This window comes from Lolium rigidum, chromosome 4, assembly GCF_022539505.1.
Source record: "Lolium rigidum isolate FL_2022 chromosome 4, APGP_CSIRO_Lrig_0.1, whole genome shotgun sequence".
Classification (NCBI taxonomy): Eukaryota; Viridiplantae; Streptophyta; class Magnoliopsida; order Poales; family Poaceae; genus Lolium; species Lolium rigidum.
Window position 1 is genome coordinate 245,833,519 of NC_061511.1, and position 8,187 is coordinate 245,841,705.

The window sequence follows — 8,187 nt, forward strand, 5'->3', positions numbered from 1 at the left end:
AAAGTAAGGCTCCATAAAAGCAAAAAAGAGTAAAGATGGATCTCGATAAACTTACATCATCCAAGAGCTGCGACGAATAGCTGCTCGGTTGAGGAGGAGGCTCAACGATCATTTCAACCCTTGCCCTTTTTGGCGAAGGGACAAGGGGGCTCGATGGTGGAGTAGTAGTGACGACGTTTTGTTGGGGAGGCGATGTTTCATCTCCTTCAACTAACGTGTACGAAACAAGCACGGTACGTGACGTGCTTGGTCCGAGGAGCTACGTCAGTAACTGGTACTTCTTCCTCATCACTAGTGAACAAAAATCGACAGTACAAAAAGCAAGACAAAGTTAAATCTTTCGAGTACATAAAAAAGAGGAGGAGAGATAAAATTGACTTACGAGCTGATGAGGGACTCAAAATAAGGATCATAAGCTGCCTTCGGATCAAAGGAACAACTTCTTCAGCCTTAGAAATGCCGGAATCCTCGACTTCGGTCCTTTTCCTTTTGTTCTTTGGAGAAACGGCGGGAGGAAGGGATTCGGTCGATTCAACGGCTTCGGACTCAACCTCTCTCTCATGAGAAGCCGCAGATTTGTGAGAACCCGCGACTTCACTTCCGGGAACGAGAAGAGCCTTGAGTATCTTCGGCAACAATACCCATTTCTTCGACTTCTCCATCCTCGGGAAGAGGAGGAAGGGAAGCCATAGTAGGGTGATTCTACAACAAAATAGCGGCGAGAGAGAAAAATAGCGAGATATTAATACAATGAGATGCGGGAAAAATTCAGAACAAGATAAAAAATTCGAGAAGGCAAAATACCTCGGGGAGAGGATTAGTGGAGCTGTAGGGTTCCACGCGACAAGAGGAAGGAATAGGATCCTTCTTACTCAGCGAGGTAATTCTTCGAACAAGCTTCTCCAAGTCCTTCACAGAAAGATCATTGGAGAGCCTATTGGCGTCATTGGCACCGGAATACGTCCAAAGGGGATTTTTGCGAGCACTGAAGAGGCTGCACTCTAATCCTAAGAAAATAGGCTGTGATTTGGACACCGGACAACTCTTTTCCTCGAGTATTTTGGAGCTGATGAACACGAGTCATAAGAGCTTCGTCGCCTTTCTCTCTTCTTCGGAAGCTTCGGCGTCCCGGGAGTGGCGGCGTTGAATCTTCGCGTTTCCGTCGAAGGGAACTATGTTGTGTTCCACGGAGTTGGCGCTTTCTTCGTGTATATAGAGCCACCTCTTGCGCCATCCTTGGACAGAGTCGGGAAATTTGACGTCGAAATAATCGACATCGGTTCGGACACGGATAACTACGCCACCTATGTTGTAGGTGGCGTGGTGGCGCCATTACGGCGAAGGCAGAAAATGCGTTTCCGAGAGAGCCCAATTGGGAGCAACTCCAAGAAAGCATTCGCAAAGTGTGATAAAAATAGAAATGTGAAGAATGGAATTGGGGGTCAGGCTGGTGCGGTTGAATCCCATAGACAAAGAGAAGACCGCGGAGGAAATCATGGATTGGGGTAGAGAGGCCGCGGATAAGATGATCAACAAAACTAACCCGATACTCCATTGGAGGCTTGGGATAGCTTTCTTCATCGGGAAAGCGGATGGCGTCTTCCTTCTTCATCGGGCCAAGCCTTTTCATCAGGTTGGCGTCTTGGTTGGAGATTTTGGATCTCTCCCACTCAAGATCTTCGGCGGCCATCGCGGACTGCGGAGTCGTTGTGGCGAGTCAAACGCGCACGCGGTGGCATCCACGGCGGCGGATTGAGCAATGTATGCGAGAGCGGGAAATCGGCGAAGATTGGGCGCGGGGGAAGATTTGCGAAGAGGAACGGGTGAGCGGCGCAAGCAAGGGATGAACGGAGGTTGAAGACAGGTTTATATAAGAATTGGGTGAAGCGAGTGTGCCGTTGGATGAGGAAATCGTGTGGTGAGAATTGATCTTCTAGATTACAAGGGCAAAAAAGTATTTTTCTTGGGATAGGCGTTACCGTACGTGCGCCGAGAAAAAGCGGAGGACGTGTGTCCCCCACTTGCACGACGTGTCAACATGGTGGGAACGATGGACCCACAAAGCGAGAAAAATATCGACCATTGATAGAGTTGAAGAAAATTTGACAAGGGAAAATATGTCGACAAGAGAAAGGAGAATGGCGACGAGGATAAGTTATTTGAATGCATCGGGAGCCTTTGGTCGGAAACAAGTTTTTGCCCAAATGCTCGGGGGCTACTTCGAAAAAAGTAAAATTTCGACAATGGCAAATATAGAAAATGTTGAGCCTACAGTCAAGCACAAGTTCTTGGCTGTAGCCTCGGGGGCTACTCCCATCAGGAGCGCTGTTCGCGCACCCGACAAATATAAAAAAAAAAAAAAAAATAGAGAAAAAAGAAAGAGAGAAGAAGGAGGAAAGAATATCAGGAGATAATGGCAATATAGCGACAAGGTGGACTAAAATGTTGAGCCTACAACCAAGCACAAGTTCTTGGCTGTAGCCTCGGGGGCTACTCCCATCGGGAACGCTGTTCGCGTGCCCGATGAAATTAACAAAGGAAAAATAGAACAAGCAAGAGAGTATATTTCGAGTTATCATTAACTCTCCATATACTCCCATCGGGAGAGCAATATAAGTCATATTTGACTCGATAAAATGTGCCATTCCAACAGCCGGAAAAGCACTCGACAATATATTCTCAGAACGCCGAAGTTGCGATCAATTTCTGAATGCCGCAAAATTGCGAAGGTAAGACCCCAGACCTATTCTGCTGGGCGTGGCATCGCCGAAGACTGCGCTACTGCTACTTTTATCCGTATCAACGGATACGAAGAAAAATCCTAACGGACGCGTTAGGTACTCGATAAATTTAGCTGGGACTCGACGGAATGGTAAGACCTTAAGCGGCGCTGTCGAAGTTTACACCGGTATCCCGAAATCATGTCCGGGGACGTGATTTTGAAGTAGGTTTTTGCGGATTGCCACTAGAGCGGTTAACTAGTACACTGATCCGTCGGATGAACTAGCCCCAACTACCAATATCCCTGTACAATATAGAATTTTATGAGAAAAAGTATAAAAGTTAGAGCTTTCGAGTAAAAATAAACGGTGGAGATTTTCCACGATTCTACGATTCAAGCAAAATCTCGGGGGCTACTTGACATAGGCATCCCAAATGGGCACTGCCGAATATAGTACCCGGGGTTTATTGAAGGCCCACTACCCGAAGAATAAGAAGGTTCGGAAGCCCAAGATGTATTTAAGGAAAAGATAGAGTTGTAATAGGAAGTGTTATTTGTAATTTGGCGGGATGAGTTAGAAACCTTCCCGGACTCTGTAATCCTTGTATAGCACGAATCCCTCGGCTCCACCTATATAAAGGGGGAGTCGAGGGACGAAAGATCATCGAATCATTGTACGCAAACCCTAGTTTTCATATTCGTCGAGTACTTTTCGGCTGAAACCTTCGAGATCTACTTGCCCTCTACTTCTAACTAAACCCTAGCCTACAATCCATAGGCATTGACAAGTTAATCCCTTGTCGGCGGTGATGAAGATGGCGGTGAAGATGGCAGCGGTGTCGATGGAGAAGCCTTCCGGGGGCACTTCCCCGCTCCGGCAGGGTGCCGGAACAGAGACTCCTGTCCCCCAGATCTTGGCTTCGCGATGGCGGCGGCTCTGGAAGGTTTTCCGTATCGTCCTTCTTCGTCTCAGGGTTTTCGCGACGGAGACTTTTTATAGGCGGAAGGGCAGCCTCGGAGGGGGCCTGGGGGGCCCACACCATAGGGCGGCGCGGCCCCCCCTCTGGCCGCGCCAGGGTGTGGTGTGGGGCCCCCAGGGCTTCCCTCTGGCGGCTCTCGGGTGTTCTGGAAGGCTCCGGGAAAAATAGGGACCTGGGTCTTAATTTCGTCCAATTCCGAGAATATTTCTTTACTAGGATTTCCGGAACCAAAAACAGCGGAAAACGACAACTGGCACTTCGGCATCTTGTTAATAGGTTAGTTCCAGAAAATGCACGAATATGACATAAAGTGTGCATAAAACATGTAGGTATCATCAATAATATGGCATGGATCATAAGAAATTATCGATACGTCGGAGACGTATCACTCAACGAGAAGAAGGCTGCTTTAGATGCCAAAACCGACACTTCTACCAATAGTGCCGAACTCGAGATCCTGCGCAAGGAACTGGAGGACCTCGAAAAGAGGGTCAGGGAGACCAAGCAACTTATCCAAGACAAGGAAACCCTCATTGCTCGCTCTCAAGAGGAAGCAAAAGGCCTCACAGCCGATCCGAAGACCGATCTGGCTGAAATTCGTGCCCTGAGCAGTCAGCTGGTGACGGGCAAAGACGAGGACGACGAGGCTGAGATCGCCGAGGTGGATCGAATCCGTGCCGACGCCCTTCACGCTCTCAACGCGTTTCTTCAGTAGGGCCTCTTTGTGCAAACTGATAAATGTTTTGCTAAACTTGTCTAAAGTCGACGGCCGTGCATCGGCTTTTTACATTCTGAAGTCGGTGTCTGTGCATCGGCTATAATTTGCATGTACTGATTTTTTTTTTACTGGCCGATCTTTCCATCGGCCCCCCAATATCTGGCCGATCTTTCCATTGGCCCCCAATATTTCACTGCACATGTATCGCACATGTTCATCTAATTAGGTGCCCCCCGAGCCGAATCTGCCAGGTAACTGCGGATATCGGCTCTGTAGTTAGCCAAGGCACTGTATTTGAAAGTCGGCTCTGATAGGTCCAAAGTTGACTTCTTTCAGCTCATCAGCCGATGTAAACCTGTTGCCCGTCAGATCGACGTTGAACACAGGCAGAACGTATGGCGAGGATAATTTTGGCCGATTGCTGGGATCGGCCTCCATGTTGATTGAATCGCTCAATGAAGGTTTTGCAACATTCGTCCATAGATTTTTGGGAAGTGTCGGAGCCGATCGCGTGGAACGGCTTCCTCCTTGTCCTCGTTATGAGAGTAGCTGCCCTCGCCTATGTCCTTACCAGGGTGGCGCCCAAGTCCTACCATGTTGATGTTGAACGAGAATCTTGGCTGGCACCTCCCAGGGTACGTGCACTCCACCATGTCAACGGCGTATGCCGGTGAATTCGGCACTTCTGGTGCTGCCAACGCGAATGGCAGCGGCGGTCGGGACTGGAGTGGCATCTCTCCTTGGTGAGTCCCTAGAGCTGGTCCTGACGGAGAGTACTGATGCCTCATGATTTCCTGGATCACCCGAAGAGCGACACGCTCCAAAGTGTTCACCAGGCTCTCAGAGTGGCGGTGCAGCGAATGAGCTACCATGAAGTTAATCTCCTGACGCATGGACCTGGTGCGTTCTTCTGACGGGGCGGACATGTCCACTCCATCGAGCGCGCCTTCAGGTGAGAACCCTTTCCACATGATGTCGTGTGAGCGGGTTCTGTGAAAAGAGCCGATGAGGTCGGCTTCGAGGATCGCTTTGACCTCGTCATGCTTCTTCTTGAGCTCCTCGGTCAGATCCTCGTACGTGACTGGAGTGCCTTCCGCCATCTCAAATGTAGATGGCGATGCGGTTGATGTCGAAGACTGTCCCACCGGGCGTGCCAGAATGTGTTGCGGTCAGAAACCCACCGGCGAGCAGCGACGGGCAACACAGTAGAGCCGGGAGGCTCCCAGGACTGCGGCTGGCCCTGGTCCCTCCGAGCGACGGCCCGCAAAGACTCGGCACGCACGTCCGATGCTGGTGCAAGGGCGTGCCACCTTGATACGTCTCCGACGTATCTATAATTTCTTATGTTCCATGCCACATTATTGATGATATCTACATGTTTTGTACACATTATATGTCATATTTATGCGTTTTCCGAAACTAACCTATTGACGAGATGCCGAAGGGCCAGTTCCTGTTTTCTGCTGTTTTTGGTTCCAGAAATCCTAGTAAGGAAATATTCTCGGAATCGCACGAAATCAAGACCCAGCATCCTATTTTTCCACGAAGCTTCCAGAACAGCAGAGAGTCGCCAGAGGGGGGCCACTGGGCCCCCAGATGATAGGCCCTGGCCGCGCCGCCTTATGGTGCCACCGCCTCGTCGCCCCTCCGACTCCGCCTCTTCGCCTATATAAAGGTCCCAGACCTAAAACACGAGACGAAAAACCACGGTACGAGAAACCTTCCAGAGCCGCCGCCATCGCGAAGCCAAGATCTGGGGGACAGGAGTCTCTGTTCCGGCACCCTGCCGGGGCGGGGAAGTGCCCCCGGAAGGCTTCTCCATCGACACCACCGCCATCTTCATCAACGCTGCTGTCTCCCATGAGGAGGGAGTAGTTCTCCATCGAGGCTCGGGGCTGTACCGGTAGCTATGTGGTTAATCTCTCTCCTATGTGCTTCAATACAATAATCTCATGAGCTGCCTTACATGATTGAGATTCATATGATGATGCTTGTAATCTAGATGTCATTATGCTAGTCAAGTGAGTTTTACTTATGTGATCTCCGGAGACTCCTTGTCCCACGTGTGTAAAGGTGACGGTGTGTGCACCGTGTGGGTCTCTTAGGCTATATTTCACAGAATACTTATTCACTGTTATGAATGGCGTAGTGAAGCGCTTATTTATATCTCTTTATGATTGCAATGTGTTTTGTATCACAATTTATCTATGTGCTACTCTAGTGATGTTATTAAAGTAGTTTTATTCCTCCTGCACGGTGTAATGGTGACAGTGTGTGCATCCGTGTTAGTACTTGCACTACTAGGAAAAGCCTTATTAGTGGCGCACCACTTTTAGCTATCAGTGGCGCACTAGTGGTGCGCCACTGTTATCACGCCACTGCTAAGTATTAGCAGTGGCGCACCTCTAGTGCGCCATTGTTATGTCACGTGCCAGTGGCGCACCACTAATAGCCAAATAGTGCGCCACCGCTACGCTCCTAAGTGCGCCACTAGGACATCAGGGATGTGCGCCACTACCTACTAAATGATTGGATATAAATTGACCACGTGGGCCTGGTGGCAGGTGCTAGATCTGAATTCTTTTTGTTTTTGAAATGGCTAGATCTGAATCTTGACACGTCCAACAAAAACAACATTTATTTATTCTACTATAACAAATCAGAGGTATTACATGTTATAGGACCCAGATAAAAATAACCAGAGTTACTAAATTTTGCAGCTAGCACCCTAAGAAAAAAACATAAAAAGCAATCCAATCCTTGGACGCGGTGGGCGATGTCGTCGATCTGGTCAACGCCGGTGGAGTCTTGGCCGTCGTCTCCGTCGCCAACCGCGCCGACCCTGTGCCTCTGCCCGTGGAGGACAACGCCGCCGCGACCCTGTCCGCGTCCGACGAAGGCAAGCAGGTGGAGAGGGCCTTGGGGGTGAGGAGGCAGCAGGTGGAGAGGACCTCCTTCGGGTAGGTGGCGTGGCCGGCGTTCTCGGTGGTGCTGTAGGGCAGCTCGGCCCCGGTGGTGACCACGGCGCCGTCGACGAGGATGTCGTCGTGGGCGTAGGCGACGAGCATCGCCCAAGACTTGAGACGGTACGACGTCGGGCCGCCTGCTCTGGTCGGAGACGGAACGGCGTCACCTCGCGCCGCCGCGGCCACCTCCTGTCGTCGCAGATCGACGCGGATCCAAGCTCGCCGGCTGTGGAGATCCCATCCCGCCACCGCGCAGATGAGGTTGAGAGGCGTGGTGGATTGAGAGCCGCGGCCACCTCCTGTCGTCGCAGATCGACGCGGATCCAAGCTCGCCGGCTGTGGAGATCCCATCCCGCCATCGCGCAGATGAGATTGAGAGGTGTGGTGGTTTGGGGAAGAGATAGGGATGTGGTGCGGCTCCGCCGTGTGGTGGTTTGGGGAATAGAAAGAGAGTAGGGTGGTGCGCTGCGTGGGTGCGTCTGCGGGACTTTGGGTGGTGCGCTGCGTGGGTGCGGTGTAGGGTCTTGAGGACATGTGCGGTGCCTGCAGCAACATAGTGGCGCAGCTTGATAGAGTGCGCTATTGCAATATACAGCGAGTGGCGCACCTCCCGGTAGTGCGCTATAGCTAGACGAGATAGCAATGGCGCACCTCTATGCGAGTGCGCCACTACTAAGTTGAGGGAGGGAGGTGGAATCTGGTCGCCCTTTAGGGATGGCGCACCCCTTAAGCAGTGCGCCACTGCTATATTTTTACTAGTGGAGCACCATTTTTTGGTGCGCCACTGCTAACTAGTAGTGG